General features: G+C 47.2%; 1 protein-coding gene across 1 annotated transcript in view; it reads right to left on the reverse strand.

Annotated features, from left to right (window-relative positions):
* The window catches only part of LOC138537172 (uncharacterized), a 317980-nt gene that overhangs the window by 63248 nt on the left and 236043 nt on the right, over positions 1-18689 (reverse strand). Inside the window, exon 5 of the mRNA XM_069641432.1 lies at positions 13813-13866. The gene's annotated coding sequence lies outside the window, so the exon portion shown is untranslated. The remainder of the gene's footprint in view (positions 1-13812; positions 13867-18689) is intronic.

Genomic DNA, 18689 nt, shown 5'->3' on the forward strand with positions numbered 1-18689 from the left:
AAATGAGTATTTTGCAAATTCACAGGCCACATTGGTGTGTTTTAACGTCAAGCTGCCAGAAGTAAAGCCCATCTTGGCCATTGCGTCCAACCTTTTACCCTCTCTATGTCCGGACAGAGATTTGAAGGGGATGCTGCAGGTCTGGTGGTGATTGTGGCTGCCTGCACAAAAAGCCCTTCCAGGTGGGGGGAAGGAAGTGAGAAGCTAGGAAAGATGAATCTCCTCTTGCCGGCCTGTACCTCCCCGTAAAGTTAGAGTTGACCGGTGGAATGGAGCAGGGATGTTGCCACAACGTAGACATCTGGAGACGTGTGCAGGCCGCTGGCGTCGTGTAACCCTTGGGCTAATGCCAACAGGTCAGCTTGGTCATCAAGAAAATCAGCACCTGCCGACCCTGAATAAATGGGATCAATGTCCCCCCTGGTCATTGCCCTGGTCGGTGCCGAAAATTGATTGGATGGATTTGAAGAATCCCGACCTGGAGAACAGAGTGAAAGATCCATTGCTTATAGACGGCACCAAGGGTTTTTTTGTCAACGCTGATGGAATGCCCGTCGGTGCCGTTCGAGGCTTGGGTAATACATGGATGTCGGGGACGTCAGCCTCTTGACGCTCTAGAAAAGGACCAGCCGTTGATGGTTTATGCCCCTTTTTCGGCGTCGAGCCCCCAGGCTTCTCTGATGCCAATGGCGTTGACGGATTGGCAAGCATGGGGTCGGGAGTGATGAGCGCCACTTTCGCAGTCGAGGAGTGCTGTTCGGGGGAACACCCACACCTGCAACAGCCTGAGTTTTAAACATTTCAAGCATTTCTTTTTTGAAACTTTCCCACTCTTCTCGAGTGGTCGGCCCAGCCGAGGGCTTACCTTTCTCTGACACGAGCTGGACTTGTGTCGATGGCGGTGACGTTGCATCTTCTTCCACGACAAATACGAGCAAGAGTGTCTTCTCAAGTGTGATCGCTTTTTTGGCTTTTCGCCTATGTTTTTCCTTCTCATTTTCAGAGGTGGGCCCTTCCGTTTAGGCCTCAGAGGACTGTATGAGCAACCGTGCCAGAGATTTCGGGGAACATCGGCCCAGAGCAAGTTTGGCAGCCCGCTCACAAATGGATTTCGACTGCATTTTGGAGCAGAACGCACATCCCTGTTGTGCGGGTCTGTAACCGACATTTTGGAATGGCAATAGGTGCACCTTTTAAAGCCCAAAATCCAGTGAGTGGACATCGTGGTCGAGGATTTGTGAAAATGTGACTATTTAGTCAAAAATGCTGAGTCGAAGACTCAATGCCGTGTTCCCAAAACAGCATGCAAGCACACGGAAAAAAGGAGCTGAGGTAAGGGGCACAGTAACATGGTATATATAGGACGCCTGACGTCATGTCCGGAGCGTCAATCAAGCACCAAGCAAGATGGATCGACGATCGACGACTGAGTCAAGGTCCACTACACCCCCTGTCGGAAAGGTTTCTGAGAACCAGAGCTGGATGAGTGTAACGCTCACCTGATTCCCACGGAGGCGCTGATCCCGGCTGGGCTGCTATCGTTTCTTCATTTGAGAAGCTTAGAGCTCGGACGACTCTCAGGACTGGGCTTCCTCTTATCGAATGTCTGACTTGCAGGGTAAGTTTTCTGCAGGTGGAAGAAAAAGGGTTAATCACCGTTTGATGGGATTCCTTCTCCCACCAATCGCCAGTTTCTCCCACAGCCTAGCTTTCTACTTGTCTCGGCGAGCTCTCACCTTAGGCGTATACATGCTGAGCTCTCCATCCTGCGTCTGGTGCAGGGGTGCGTGGATTCCAGTTACGTCACTGGATGAGTTCAGTGTTGAGGCTCAAGTCTTTTGCGGCCTTAGTTGTGGCACTGGTGCTGGGATGCCGAAGAGCGATGCCGCTGTTACTGCACGAGCGGATGCCTGTAAGTATACTGTAGTCTTTAGGCTTTAAAAGATGGGCACCTCAATAATGTCCCTTTTCCTTTGTTTCAGGCCTCGGGATGCTGTGGGCGTAGTTTTCTGTTGCCGCTGCACGTGCCGATGCACGTAAGTATAATGATCGTTGGCCGCTTTTAATGGCACCTCTAATAATTTCCTTTTTCTAGTTTTCAGGTGCCGGGATGCTGCGGTTGATGCGGCCGCTTCTGCGCGTGCAAGAACTGGTAAGTTAAGATGAATGCGACTGCCTTCACCTGAACCCCTTTTTAATTATGTCCTTTGCCTTGCAGGTGCAGAGAAGCTGCCGAAGAGAAGGCCGCGGTTAGCTCCGTTGCAATCACGGATGGATCAGGTAAGCTGGCGCGGCTGCGAGCGAGTTGCACTTTTCTAACCTTATGTTTATTCTTTGCAGGTTTTGCCGGTGACTGGATTCCGGGATCTGGTAAGTATTGTTCTGTGTCTTTCTTCATCCACAGGTTGCTGCACGGAAGCTGAAGATGACTCTGGACCTGGAATGCAGGAGCCGACTCGGTGAGCGTCCTGCTGCTGCTGCAGAATAACGCGAAGCACGTGTTTTCCATCGGGCGTGGTTTAAATAGCAGAGAAGTGCTTCCAGTGTGTGTTCTTCCACCGGTTCCACCCAGGTAAGAAAAGAGTTCCTGAATGGAGGGAATAGTTCCTCCCAGCCCTGATGGCTGGGGACTTCAAACAGACTGGATTGTTCTGGGTAAATATGCAGCATGGTCTACCTCAGGTAAGTCCACCCAAGCATTATTACACTGTTTATCAATATGAGCCCGGCGCCTATGGTGCCAGGACTGAAACCCTTCATGAGCCTGGCGCCAAAGGCGCCAGGACACGGTCCAAAGGACCCCTGTAGGGGTCTGCTGGGTCCGGAGTAGTGGAAGACGGGTCTGCTTCCGAGGGCGCTGGGCCAGTCCTGGCCCCTCGGGAGTAGCGCCCATGACAGCACCCCCCCTCAAGGCCCCTCCCAAACTTGTCCTCCCCGGGGGTTTTGGTTTATCGGGAAAGGTTCGGTGAAATTTCTGGACTAGACGAGGAGCATGGACGTGGTCATAGGGTTCCCATGACCTTTCCTGAGGTCCGTAGCCTTTCCAGTCGATTAGGTAGAATAGCTTCGATCTGATGATTTTAGAGTCCAAAATGTCTTTTACTTCAAATTCGGGCTCCCCATTCACTTGAATGGGCTCTGGAGGATTGGTCAATCTGGTTCCAGGTTGCATGGGTTTCAAAAGAGATACGTGAAATACAGGATGTATTCTCATATGGGTTGGCAATTCTAATTTAACGGCCACTGGATTAATTATGGCCGTAATTGGATATGGTCCCAGGTATTTGGGGTTGAAGGTGCGAGGCCCTTTAAGCGATAAATGTTTGGTGGACAGCCAGACTTGATCCCCAACCTGGTATTGAGGGGCATTGCTTCGGTGTTGATCTGCTCCTTTTTTGTACCTCTCTTTAGCTTGTTGTAGATGTGCAGTCGCTTCCTTAAAAGCTTGGGTAATAACGGTGTGCAATTGATCCACGGCGGGTGTTCCAAGATCTTGAGGTGGATCAAGGTTGGAGGTTCGAGGATGAATCCCATACAAGATGTAGAAGGGACTCTTCCCGGTACCCGAATTAACTGAATTGTTGTAAGCATATTCAGCTATCCAAAGGATGTCCTTCCAGTTACTCTCCGACTGTTGTAGCATGCATCGTAAATATTGCTCGAGAGTCTGGTTTGTTCTCTCGGTTTGCCTGTCGGTCTGGGGATGATGGCTGGTCGAAAGTCTTACATCGATTTGAGCTAATCGACAACAGCTATGCCAAAAGTGGGAAATAAACTGGCTCCCCCTATCTGAGATTAGTACTGACGGGAAGCCGTGTAGCAGGAGGATGTTTTCAAGAAATACTTTGGCTAGGACTGATGCTGAAGGTAAGCCTTTTAGCGGAATGAAATGGGCCATTTTAGAAAACAGGTCCACAATAACAAGAATGGTGTTGCACCCGGAACAGGAGGGTAAGTCTGTGATGAAGTCCATGGAAAGGGTATGCCAGGGACACGGTGGGATGTCTAATGGTTGCAGAAGACCAGCCGGCCTCTTCTTCTGACCCTTGTTTTGAGCGCACACACCGCAGGACATCACAAATTCCTTTATGTCTTTTCTCCACGAAGGCCACCAGAAGTGTCTCTTCACCTTTTCTGTGGTTTTGGCAATGCCAGGGTGACCCTCAATTAATGAATCATGATAGCAGGAGATTACCTGTCTTTGTAAATCGGCGTGTGGTAGGAACAATCGTCCTTGGAAATAAGGCAAGTCATTGCTTACGGTGAAATCTTTTCCTTTCTGTAACCAGTTCAGTAAGTCTGGTGAGGTTACAAGTGGTTTAGTTTTTTCTTCAATATCCTCAATGGATTGTGAAGAAATCAGACCCACGATCCTTTGTTCAGGAATTATTGGTACAGGTTCTGGATTGGCAACGTTATCTCCCATTCCAATTCGGGAAAGAGCATCCGCTTTGCCGTTCTTGTTGCCGGGGCGATAAGTGATCACGAAGTCAAATTCAGCAAAGAATAGAGCCCAGCGAAGCTGTCTGGAGGATTGAGCCTTGGCGGTTTTCAGATACTGCAGATTTCGATGATCGGTGATCACTGTGACGGTATGTCTGGCCCCGAGGAGATAATGCCGCCATGCCTTAAAGGCTGATTTAATCGCTAGAAGCTCTTTGTCTGTGATGGTGTAGTTGATCTCAGGCGCCGAGAACTTCCGAGACCAGAATGCCACAGGATGCAGTTGGTTAGTCTCTGGATCTCTTTGTGATAGGACTGCTCCCATTGCTAAGCTGGAGGCGTCGGTTTCAACGATGTAAGGGAGGTCCGGGCGTGGGTGTTTCAGTATTGGCGCCGAGGTGAATTTAGCCTTTAGCTCTTGGAAGACTTGTTCTGCTTCTGCGGACCATTCAAAGCGTTTATTTTTTCTTAAGAGGGCGGTGATGGGTTGTACCACTCGTGAAAACTCTGGAATAAATCTACAGTAAAAATTGGCAAAGCCTAGCATGCTTTGAACGCCTTTCACGGAAGTAGGAGACGGCCATTTGAGGATAGCGTCTACTTTTCTCAAGTCCATGTGGACTCCTTTGGGTGTCAGAATAAATCCCAAAAATTCGACCTCAGTGACATGAAAAACACATTTTTCGAGCTTGGCAAAAAGTTTATGTTGGCGAAGTTTTTCAAGGACCGCCCTAACATGATTTCGATGGTCAGCTTCTGAAGATGAGTACACAAGAATGTCATCTATGTAGACGACAACGCAGACATCAATGAGCTCTCTGAGGACATCATTCATAAAATATTGGAAGGCGGCCGGTGCATTGCATAGTCCAAAGGGCATCAGTTGGTATTCAAATAGCCCAAACTTAGTGCGAAAGGCCGTCTTCCATTCATCTCCTTCCTTGACCCGTACCAAGTGATAAGCTCCCCGGAGATCAAGCTTAGTATAAATACAGGCGTTTTTTACCTGGTCAAGGAGTTCCGGGATCAGAGGTAAGGGGTACCGGTTTTTTACTGTTATCTGGTTCAGAGCACAATAATCTATACAGGTTCTGAGGTCACCTTCTTTTTTTGGTACGAAGAACAGAGCCGAGGATGCAGGGGACTTCGACGACGGATAAAGCCATTGGCCAGGTACTGGTCTAAATACTGTCGCAGATGAAGGTTCTCAGGCTCGGTAAGGGCGTAAATCCTACTGCAAGGGGGAGTTGCACCGGGTAGCAAATCTATCTGACAATCGTATGATCTGTGGGGTGGCAAGGTGTTAGCCTGTTCCTTTTGAAAAACATCTTGGAACTCTCGATACTCTAGAGGTAATTGTGGACCATCAGCCGTTACTGACGCTAGGCCAATGTTGGGTCGTGGATAACAAGTTGGTGTGCACTCTGGGAACTTTATCGTCTTTGCTCGCCAATCAATCTGAGGATTGTGTTCCTCCAACCAAGGAATCCCTAGAATTACTTGGAATTGAGGAGCCTTGATCACGTCGAACACAATTACCTCCTGATGCCCGTCTTGGCCTAGTATAGTCACTTCAGTAGTGGTATGGGTCACTGGTCCGGAGGCGATTTCCGTCCCATCCACCGTGGTAATGACGTCTTTAACCACCTTTGGACAAAGAGGTAAGTTCATCCCGGAAGCCAATTCGCGGTCCACATAATTTCCAACTGCTCCGCTATCAATGTATGCCTTAATTGCATGCAAACGATCCGGTTGCTCTGGGTTTACGAGGACCATTGGCATTATGAAGTGCGAGGTCAAAGAACTGGTTTTTACGCTCGGCAAGCGGACCTCTACACTTGTCGGGCGAGGTCGTTTCCCAGCTCAGGCTTTTCAGAACTCTTATCAGAAGCTCCCACTGTCTTCTTAGGTGGTTTCACCGGGCAATCTCGAAGAAAATGTCCTGAATTTCCACAATAGAGACATAGTTGCATTTGTCGTCTCCTGTCGCGTTCTTTCTGGGTTAGGGGACCCTTTACAACCCCAATTTGCATAGGTTCGACGGCTTCAACTGCTTTGGTGTGACTGAGGCTTAGGGAACACTCGTGTTTCAAACCTGGATCGATCCGCCTTTCTGTTTTGTAGTCTGTGATCCGATTGGACCACCAAATCAATGTACTCTGAACAATCCTGAGGAGGATCCACTACCTGGGCAAGGACGTCTTTGAGTTCGCCACGCAAACCCCTGTGAAAAAGCGTGATTCTTTTGTCCTCAGGCCATCTGGTTTCCACGATTAGCCTATTGAATGATGCAATGTAGGCCAAAAGATCTTGATTGCCCTGTCGTAGGGAAAGGAGTTTGTTGTCCAGGGCCTGCCCCTGGGAATGCCTTGCAAAAAGTCTTTCCATATTTGCCTGGAAGGTCGGGAAATCACGAAGGATCGGGTCATCCTGTGTAACCAGAGGGATCGACCAATTAGTGGCACTGCCGCTAAGATACGAAAGCACAAAGGCTACCTTAGTCTGGTCAGTCGGAAATGCTGCAGGTCTACAAAGAAAGTGCAATCGGCATTGATTTATAAACACCGCAAACCTTTTAGGGTCACCTGAGAAGCGTTCAGGCGGTGCCAATGGCACATTTCCGGGTAGGTTGATTTGAACAGGATTGGCTGAAGCCGCTGGGATATAGCTTCCTCCTGAATTAGGTAGCGGGGTTTGCCCCGCTTGTGTCTGAAATAACTGTCTGGCGAGATCATCAGTTCATTCTTTTGATATTATCAATTCCCTCCTAAGGGCATTCGTTTCCTGGCGGGCAGCATGAACTTCAGCTCTTAATTCCCCTAATAACTGGGCCAGTTGGTCTGTGTCGGAAGTTTCCATAGCGCCTGGGTAGGAGGTTATTGGTGGGCTTCGCGTTCTGTAACGCTCACCTGATTCCCACGGAGGCGCTGATCCCGGCTGGGCTGCAATCGTTTCTTCAATTGAGAAGCGTAGAGCTCGGACGACTCTCAGGACTGGGCTTCATTTTATCGAATGTCTGACTTGCAGGGTAAGTTTTCTGCAGGTGGAAGAAAAAGGGTTAATCACCGTTTGATGGGATTCCTTCTCCCACCAATCGCCAGTTTCTCCCACAGCCTAGCTTTCCACTTGTCTCTCTCTTGTGAGCTCTCACCTTAGGCGTATAAATGCTGAGCTCTCCATCCTCCGTCTGGTGCAGGGGTGCGTGGATTCCAGTTACGTCACTGGATGAGTTCAGTGTTGAGGCTCAAGTCTTTTGCGGCCTTAGTTGTGGCACTGGTGCTGGGATGCCGAAGAGCGATGCCGCCGTTACTGCACGAGCGGATGCCTGTAAGTATAGTGCAGTCTTTAGGCTTTAAAAGATGGGCACCTCAATAATGTCCCTTTTCCTTTGTTTCAGGCCTCGGGATGCTGTGGGCGTAGTTTTCCGTTGCCGCTGCACGTGCCGATGCCCGTAAGTATAATGTTCGTTGGCCGCTTTTAATGGCACCTCTAATAATGTCCTTTTTCTAGTTTTCAGGTGCCGGGATGCTGCGGTTGATGCGGCCGCTTCTGCGTGTGCAAAAACTGGTAAGTTAAGATGAATGCGACTGCCTTCACCCGAACCCTTTTTAATTATGTCCTTTGCCTTTCAGGTGCAGAGAAGCTGCCGAAGAGAAGGCCGCGGTTAGCTCCGTTGCAATCACGGATGGATCAGGCAAGACGGCGCGGCTGCGAGCGAGTTGCACTTTTCTAACCTTATGTTTATTCTTTGCAGTTTTTGCCGGTGACTGGATTCCGGGATCTGGTAAGTATTGTTCTGTGTCTTTCTTCATCCACAGGTTGCTGCGCGGAAGCTGAAGATGACTCTGGACCTGGAATGCAGGAGCCGACTCGGTGAGCGTCCTGCTGCAGAATAACGCGAAGCACGTGTTTTCCATCGGGCGTGGTTTAAATAGCAGAGAAGTGCTTCCAGTGTGTGTTTTTCCACCGGTTCCACCCAGGTAAGAAAAGAGTTCCTGAATGGAGGGAATAGTTCCTCCCAGCCCTGATGGCTGGGGACTTCAACCAGACTGGATTGTTCTGGGTAAATATGCAGCCTGGTCTGCCTCAGGTAAGTCCACCCAAGCATTATTACACTGTTTATCAATATGAGCCCGGCGCCTATGGCGCCGGGACTGAAACCCTTCATGAGCCTGGCGCCAAAGGCGCCAGGACACGGTCCAAAGGACCCCTGTAGGGGTCTGCTGGGTCCGGAGCAGTGGAAGACGGCTCTGCTTCCGAGGGCGCTGGGCCAGTCCTGGCCCCTCGGGAGTAGCGCCCATGACAGCGAGGATATCTAGCAGATGAGGAATCTGTGGGAGAAAAGCAATCCATTGAACCTGAAGATAAAGTCTTTTCCATATTTTCCCCCAGATCAGGAGAGATCTCTCGGGACAAAATGTTTGTGGTTCGAGCAGCCTAGGCCTGATATGTCTCAATGTCTCCTGCACCTTTGTCAAATTTTACTTTGGCCTTTGGTCTGTTATTTAGCATGTGGGTGAACAAATTCCTGCTGGTGACATTAAGGATAAGTTTGAAACCCTGGTGAACGATGTCAAGGAGGTTTCTCGCCAGATCTTCCAATCAGGCCTGGATACTGCCGAATTTGTGGCTAGGACTATGGCCACTGGAACAGTGTTGCAGATATATTCATGGCTAAGGGCATCAGACTTTGCCTCAGATGTCCAAGCAAAACGCTGTGACATGTCATTTGATGGCATCAACCTGTTCAGGAGGAAGACCAATGAGTTGCTTTGCAGGCTTCTGATGCAACTGCAAAGTCTCTGGTCCAAACAGTCCAGCTGAAACAGCCTGTCACTTCCAAGGGCAGAGGCAGGGGTTTTTGTCCCTTCGCCTCTTACACCCAAAGAAGCAGAGGCCAAGATCCCTCAACAAGCGCAGAACCGTACCAACAGGGGTCAAAGCAGAGGTGCTCCTAGGGGAGGTCCATCAGCCTCTGCCATGTCCTCAGCAGCTCCAGGTGCAAAGCACCTGTGTATCTGGCTTCCACCACCTTTACCCTGTGGGAGGCAGAATTTCCTGGTTCAGCGAGGAATTGATTCTTACCATCTCTGATGCCTTGGCCCTAGACAACCAGTGCTTGCTTCTAAACACCCTCCTGCTGGAGGAGGTACGTCATCTTCTGGTGAAAGGGGCAATAGATACCCTGCTCGGAATGAGGCAAGGGTTGGCCCTCAACTTATTTTCTGATGCCCAAGAAGGACAGAGGCATTCGCCTAATTTTGGATCTACAGCTCTTGAACCTGTACTTGCCCAAAGATAAGTTCAAAATGGTCACTCTAAGCCCAAATCCTTCAAGCACTCAACCTGCATGATTGACTGGTCTCCCTGGCTCTCCAGGATACTTACTTCCATGTGCCTATCCACAAGAAGCACATGAAGTACCTGAGATTCACAGTGGGGCACTGTCCCTACCACTCAAGGTCCTGCCATTCAGACTTTTGTTCGGCACTCAGTGTCTTTACCAAGCTGATAGTCGTGTTACTGGCATGCCTCAGAAGGGAAGGCAACCATGTCTTTCCCCATTTGGATACCTGCCTCAGACCTCGACCCCAGACAGACTTCAGCACATTTGTACCAGACATGCAGCCTGTTGCACAGCTTAGTCTTCTTCCTGAACTTCAGAAAGTCTCAGGTTTCACCATCCCAGTCCCTCCAGTTCACTGTAGCGATCTTTGAAACTTACCTGGGCAGGGCCTTCTTGCCCGAGGATCTCAGTTTCAGGGATGCCTGCTCAGATCTTCTTCAGGTCTTAGCGAAAGTGTGCAGAGATCTGGAATGTTGGTGTAAGCTACAACCTACTGAAGGGGTGAAGTTTCAGCAAACCTTGCACCAACTGACTAGTCACGGATGGGTCCCAGAAACGCTTGGGCACTCACCTATAAGACTTGACAGTGAGTGACCTGTGGTCTCCATTGCAATGCCAAGAACACATCAATTGCTGGAGCTGTGAGCGATCAGGCTGGCCCTGGTCATTTTCCTCCCTTTGGTACAAGGCAAGACTGTACTAGTCCTGACAGAAAATACAGTGGCCATGCACTACCTCAACTAACGGGGTGGTGTGGGCGCCTTGCTTCTGTGCAGCGAAGCAATGCGATTGTGGGTCTGGGCTATGAAGAACAATGTATCTCTGACAGCAGCTTATCTGGCCAGCAGGGAGAAAGTGACTGCAGATGCCTTGAGAATACAGACTTCAGCATTTCTGTCATGAAGTTCTGTATGGGGAATGCTCCCATTGGGGGACTCCTCAGATGGACCTCTTGGCTTTCAGTGTGGACACAAAGTACAGATGGTTCTGCTCCAAGGAATTTCCATGTCAGGGAGTTCTGGGGGGCCGCTTTGATGGTCAAGTGGTATTTCGACCTGCTCTATGCATTCCTGACGATCTCTTTCATACTGCTGGTTCTCAAGAGAATGCGCCTGTTCGCGCACACAATGATTTTGATTGCTCTGGGCTGGGCACAGAGAACGTGATACCCGGATTTGCTTGAAATGTCCACCTGCCCTTTCTGGTACCTTCCACTGAGTGCAGACATTCTCTCCCAAGCGGAGGGACGAATCTTGAATTCCGCACCTCAAGAGCCTGAACGTTCATGCTTGGCTGCTGAAAGGTTGAGGTATAAGGAGTGAGATTGTTCAGTGGATGTTCTGGACGTGCTCCTCTCTGCTAGGAGAGCTGTCACCAAATCCATTTATACCTGCAGGTGGCATAGGTTTTTGGCTTGGTGCCGGCAGAGGGAGCTGGACCTTTTACCGGTTCCACATCCTCAGCTCTGGATTGTCCGCTTTCAGTGCAGATTGGCACTGTGAAGGGGTATCATGCTGCAATTTTGTTTTTCAAGAGGTCCCTGGAGCAGGGTCCTTTTTTCATGATCCCCACGGTCATGTAATTACTGCAGGAACTATTTAATCAGTTTCCCAGACACAACTTTGTTGGTCTGGCATGGAACTTACATTTAATATTAAAAAATGTTATATGCAATCTGTTTAAGCTCCTCAATTCTTGTTCAATACTCACCCGTAAGGAGATTTTTCTGGTCGTCGTCACTTCCGCTAGATGGTTGAGTGAGTGCCAGGCATTGTCTATTAAACTTCCCTACTGGGTGTTCTACAAGGAGGAGGTGGAATTGAGAGTGAGGCCTTATTGCCTCTAAAAAGTGGTCTCTGGTTTCGATCTCTCTCATGATTTCGATTGTCTTGTTTTCTTTTTGTCCACGTCACCCTTCCAAGGCAGAGGAATGTTTCCATTGGCTGGATCAGGCGCGGGCCCTCCACTTCTACGTCTCTCGGATGAGACAGTACAGGAAAGATGACCAGCTTTTCGTTGGTTATGCTGGTGCCTGTGCTGACAGTGCGTAAGCAAACAGACCCTGTCAAGGTGGATCATCCTCTGCATATCGGAATGCTATGATCTGGCTGGTAAGAATGTCTCTGAAGATCTCGGGAATCATACCACCAGAGGGCTGGCTGCCATCTCGGCTCTGCAACATGGAGTCCCTGTTCAGGACCTTTGCCAGGCCACAACGTGACTTGTTTGCACACGTTCGCTTAGCATTACTGTTTTGGTTCCCAGTATGGCCACCATGCACGTTTTGGCAGAGCTGTCCTCCTGCATTTTCTGGTTTACGGGGTGTCCTTGCTCTTCTCCTGATCTGTGTACTGCTATGGGAGTCTATAAAAGATGAGGAATCTGTGGCAGTAAGGTATCTCATGCTAGAGAGGATAGGAAGGATGACAAAGATTTTTCTTGGTTACGCTGTAGCTCGTGTTGGCAGGGCTGTGACCAAAGGATCGAGGTTGTTTGAGCAAAGTCAAAAAGTTTGCAGCGGAATTGTCCGTACTCGATTCCGCTGCAAATCTGTTTGACCTTCGGTGAAACAACCCAAATCCCTGTGCTGCAAGCAGCCTCATACTAATCCCCCCTTCTTACTTACCTTCTTGCCAGGTGCCGGTACTTCTTCTACAGCCCTGCAGCGTCAGTTCTGTCCCTCTAATGCGGGTCGGAGCTGATGCCGCAGGGTCCCTTTTTCTTTTTTCAAGTGCCCTGCTTCCAATGTCATGAAAGCGTGGGACACCCCACAACCCCCAAAGCCCATAATACCGAACATGGGGAGTGGGCGACACCCCTGCAGCCCCTGCTCCTCAAGATCGGTATTTTGGGCTTCGAACAAAGGGACTCCCCGAATTTGGTTAAAACGTCCATACAGACATTTTGATTCGAGTAAATAGGGTCAAGTGGATGTCTCTCTGCCTCTCAGAATGCTACTATCTGGTTGGGAAAGATGTGCCTGAGGGTCTCAGGGCTCAACCTACCAGAGGAGTGGCTGCCACCTCTGCCCTGCAAAGGGGGTCTCTGTCCTGTATATTTGCCAGGGGGAAACATGGGCCTCTTTGCACACATTTGCTAAGTATTACTGCTTGGGTTCCCTTGTGGGCCAGGAGGCCTGTTTTGGTAGGGCAGTCCTTCAGAGTTTTCTGGTTTAGGTGGAGTCCTTGCTTTCCTCCCTCCTCCAGATTGCATACTGCTTTGGGGGTCTATCATAGATGAGGAATCCACAGCGGGAAGGAATCCATTAGAAGAAGAAATGACTTACCTCTAGGTAATTTTCTTTCTGATGGCTGTTCCTCCCACGGATTCCCCATTGCCCTCCCTACTTGCCCCACTTGGTATATAGCTGATACAACTAGGTTCTGCGGTCCCACAGCATCAGAGTTCTGGGGGAAAAAAGGCTGGCACTAAGGTTATGGGGCGAAGTGCCTTAATATATACTTGCCCCAACGTCAAATCTGTCATGGGGCGCATAGATGCATCAGTAGGAACCGATGGAGAGCCACGCTGCACTCCCTGGTAGCGGAATGATTTCTGAAGAATAGCTGTGCTGGGAGATAGGAACATAGTGGAAGGAACATAACTCAAAAAGAACATTACTGAGAGGTAAATCATTTGTTTTTTAATTGAATGAATAATTAAATGTACATGAATATTAATGAGAGTTAGAGCGCCTGTAGAATTATTAAATGTAATGTAGTCAGTAGTATACAAACTATGATAGATATGGTATCACATTTGGCTATTTTATTCTTTGTGTAAATCTGTTATTTGTAAATACATTTTTTTTTAAATAGAATGCCAATTAATCCCTATAAGGAGTTATATTAAAAGCTGGAGTTGTTAAGGATTTATGTTTAGAAGATAGGGCATCAGGGAGAAAGGGGCAAACTGCATGTACAAGGGTGACAAAGTACGCCTATGGAGACCCGAGCTGTCCAGCTATGGATCATTGGTTCCACTCTTTAACTTCAGAAATAGGTCAACGGGCTGTCACTTACTTGTTTTCCCCGAGTCCCCTTTGGTCCATGATCTCCTTGGATGCCCTTCTGACCCTGTGGAATGAGCACAGACAAACTGCAATTAGTTTCTTACTTTCTCTGACAGAGGTTGGAGGAAAGAAGATATTGGGAGCATGCAATGTTGTCAGACTGCAGTAGAGGAAATGCATTGGCAACTCTTATTATACATCCAAAAAGTCCATAGACTTGAGGCAAAGAGAATGGAAACAAATCAGTCCATGTGGATGTAGTGTTGGGAGGAGGGTGGATGCCAAGTAAAATCTACTTATTACATACACTATTGTACATTGCACATTGACATATTAACATGAAGCCCAGTATTACATTGCAGTCAGTTCCTCAATCATTAACACATTCAAATGGAATGTCCATACCCCAACCTACTATTAGTACAGACTCTCACGCCCTCATTTTACATACACCAAGCTGTAAACTCACCAGTGCCATACTCATGAATATCAAACCATCTTCTGCACTGCAGTCTCCTAACCGCCACACCCAGTACATTCTGGATGAGAACTTCAGAGTTTCACAAATCGCACTCTGACATTTAACTCCTCTGTACTACAATTTCATACGATCCATGCATCTACACGTCTATCTTTCAGACTGCTCAATACAGCAGCATTAGGCTGTTGAACTCCCCCTTTCACTGACACCAAGCTGCACAGTGACCAGTACCATAGATGTATGTTTAGTACACCCTCCTACACTAAGGTGCAAACACACTTAACTCCACCAAGTCAATCACCCCTTTTGTGCAGTAGCATAGCTACCTGTTTCAGTGACATCAAGGTAGACACTCCCAAGCACGTCAGCCTGATGCATACCCGTTAACTTTCTCCCACAAGCTTGTCTTCCTGATTCCCCATACCCTTAGCATGTTGTTGTTCTCTGTAGCGGGATCAGAGAACCCCTTAGTTCAGTATGGTGAATGACAAAGGAGAACCGGTCCCATGTGTTAAAATCGTGGCAAAAATGGCTGTGGTTACAAAATATTGCGGCAAAAAGGCTGTGGTTTTGCCACCGCAATCCATGTAAAGGATGCGGGGGACACCCCCGCAACCAATGGACCCATTTTACCATTTAAGGGTAGCGGGGGACAACCCCGCAACCGGTGCTCCTCTTAAATGGTATAATGGGGTACACCTTTACCGGGTCAAACCACAGCATTTATGCTGCGATTTTTTATATAGGAAACATTTTTGCTGCGATTTTATCCCTGCATATCGGAGAACCAACAAGCATTCTTGCAGCTGGCCCCTCCCATCTCCAGTGACTAATGGCTTTCCTTGCACCTTTCTTCTAGGTGGGACTGAACACACTTAAGGTGTGTGTTGATTCTGACAAATCTACATTTCGTCAAATGAAATTTCTACTTGAAATGTTCTTTTCTGGGTGGTTTTCTGTTCCTTTTTTTACTTTCCATGAATACATCAGGCTTCAGGATGTGTGTGGGCTTTTCCACCTCTTATTTGAAATGTGATGCAGAAAAATTGAGTCTTGTATCAGGAACAAAACTAACCTGAATATGCACTGTGACACTAAATAGGGGGGATTAGGACACAACTTTATGAATATCAGTGATTTTTATAAGGTAAACCCATCAGTCTTTCTTCATTTTTGCTTTACAAAAGAAGACTTTGAGCAAACAGGTAAGAAAAACCGATACCAAAGGAAATTCACTCTCACATGTGGATGTACCACATATGCTGAGAGGAGAAATGTGTCTCTGCCAATCGCAGACAATGGTGCCGGTATCACCAGAAGCAGCTCCGAAGTACGTACAAACAGGTCTAAGAAGAAGAATTGTACTGAAATTCTAATAGGAACTTCCACTCAAAGTTATTCTGAGGAGCAGATAAGATCCCGGGTTACCAGTATGGACTCTACACACTTCCCTCTCTAGTGGCTGTGTCCTCTTACCTTGAGAAAAATAAGTCATGGCCCTGTCCACATAAGGATCCCTTTGATGATACTGACGAATAACGGCTCTTGGCTCGGATCTATATCCGGTAATGAGTCCAAATAGAGTACAGGTAATATTCCTAATAATATCACTTATAAAGATAGAAACTACTTGTGCACCCACAATGCCCCAGTTACGAAACAAAGACTTTTAAGACTTTTCAAGCCAAGACAAGTGAACATGCTTCATTGTTAACATTCAGAAGCTGAAGGGTTGAGGAAAAGTTTGACAGCTCCTTGAGTGGATGACATCTTACTCTGACTGATTTAATGCAGGGTGGGTTTATTCTTAAAACAAAGGAGCATATGTAGCTTATAAACTGCAATAAGAACATGTATAGCAACATAGGACTGTGATCCTCTGTCAGCATCCAGAGTTTTTGGATAGGAAAGTTAAAAAATCTTCATATCTACTTCATTATCAACAGATTCAAAGGAGCAAACTTGATGCCTTGACATGGTATGCGCTACATCATCTGTCACCTGTAGAAGGGTGAATATCTAAATGTATGCTGGTTTACAGACAAAGGTATAATTCCTGGGCCTTATAGTGTCTCTAGAGGGTTATTTCCATTCTGACAGTACCACCCAAATCCCGCCCTGTCACCAACTCTTAACACTATTTCATGATCATGGGAAGAAATATTTTCTGTTCTTGCAAGACTTATAACTTGTTCCCCAGAGAAAGATCAGGCCAGCATTTCATTGTTTTGTTAAAAAAAGAACAGGATAAAGGCCTTCAGACAATCATAGACTTTTCCTCCTTCAACCTTCACATGCACAGTGATCAGCTGTAATGATTAGGAAGGCATGGGGCCTCATTATAAGTTTGCCAGTCCAGAAACATGGGTGCCGGCAAGCTCACCGGCACCCTTGTTTCCGGACTGACAAACTACAAGCCTGCCTGCCGCAGCCGCTGTACCCGACAGGTCTGACCCTGCTGGGCGCAGCGGTCACGATAGGCAGACTTGTCACTGGAGCACCAGTGTCCGCACTCCCATTGGACTCTATGGGAATGGGTATTAACATAATTACCGGCGCCTGACCTCCCGACCAGTAATTGTTTACGGGTCCGGCGGCAACCTGCCGGTAGCACCGGCAGGGTTACCGCTAAATCCCATAATGAGGCATGATGTTCTTTCACTTTTGGAAGACAATTAGCATACCATTGGTGGGAAAATGGTAATTCGGGGGGGCTAACACATACCAGGTTGAACAACACTGGGATCAATGGGATTAATATTGCAAGGTTTGTCCTAAAAGGTTACTGTTGCACCCTGGAAAGGCATTCTACACCAAGTAGACCACTGCATAGAATATAAAAAGTAAAAAAATTAAATGGCATCTCAAATTATGATTTCATTTTAACAAGAATATTTTCACATCGTAATCTTTGCCATATGAAGAAAATGTCTCATGTTCACAGTAGGTCAGGACCACTTCCAACAAAAGATTTTCTCATTTGGAGTCCATTCTGCTCCTAGACCATATACCAAATGGATTACCACAGTGGGGTAACAACCACAAGTCCTGGTTATTGGCATACATATTTACCATGATGAATGGCTTCTAAAGCTTAACTCCCAAGCAATTTACAGACGCTTGACCTATTTGTCTCATTTCTGTTGTCCCATAAAACACCAATACATTAGTGCTCTTTTCATCTCTCAGGGCGGTATTGATTGGAAATCAATAAGATAAAATAAAGGTGACAGAAGGTCACCCAGAATAGAAAATGCCAGTGATTTAGGATCTGTATCACCTATTTATAGAAAGTCACATTCAACATTTACTGTGGTTAAAAAACCTCGGGGCCTCATGGCATTCTGTATCCAAGTAACTCATGCCAGGTAAATGAGCCAAACCAGTTATACGAAGGAAAGGGAGGATCTTGAAATACAATCACAGATACTTGCAATCACACATCAGATAAATGAGTGACTTTGGTGGTGATTTCATGTCTCCAACCTCGTAAAGGTTGTCCCATTTGTGCAACCACATTCTGTGATTTTTAGAACAAGAAACATTCTGGAGGACTGCACGGCATGACATTTTGACACCAGAAAATTCACCATGATGTAATCTAGATGGATTTTGTCCACATCTGCACATTAGAGCTGCAAGCTATCTTCCTAGTATAAAAGGCTTTTTAACTGCAGCGGGGAAGTGAAGGTATGCTTAACTCCTCAGGCAACACCACCGTAATATAGTGTTTGAGCAAACCCAGAGCTGCACCTTTTCACCATCTCCGTCAAATGGTGATTTATGTTTGGAAGTGGGTGATTGCTCAAAAATTGATGTGGCAGATCTTCTGGCTTGTCAAAACAACCAAGCAAATATCTTGCACAGACTCAAGTATACCCGTAATGAGAGGGAGATAGAGAACACTGTATTCCATCTGCTGTTCAATCAGTCTGGTTTTGCCAGATATAAATTCATTTCTATCATGGAACAAGAAATGTAACAGGTATGCCTGGAGGAAGGGGCATGACACCTTGGACACGGTTCCCCGAATTCCTCTCATTTGCAGACTAATTACAATGGAATAAAATAATTTTAGCAGCTAAATAGAGGCTGAGGTGGTCCTGATTTTTGGACCTTTGTCAAAAGTATCAGAATGAACCAATAATAAATTCCATCTTGCCAGTTTTATCAAGGCAAGAGATTCAAGTTCCTCAGTCGTCCCCCTTCAACCACATTTCTTAGCAGTTTGATTCTTTATGAATGGAAATCTAAAACTGTCTTCAGATAAATTAAAAGTCGGCCAAGCTTCAAGGAAGCTCGTTCACCACCAGGTCTTAATAGTGTAGATAAAACAAATTGTTATTGGCCATTGGCAAACAATGTTAACACACTGGAGTAATACTTAAAATGGGTTCTTTCTTTTA

Source organism: Ambystoma mexicanum, chromosome 1q, assembly GCF_040938575.1.
Source record: "Ambystoma mexicanum isolate Mex_15411 chromosome 1q, UKY_AmexF1_1, whole genome shotgun sequence".
Classification (NCBI taxonomy): Eukaryota; Metazoa; Chordata; class Amphibia; order Caudata; family Ambystomatidae; genus Ambystoma; species Ambystoma mexicanum.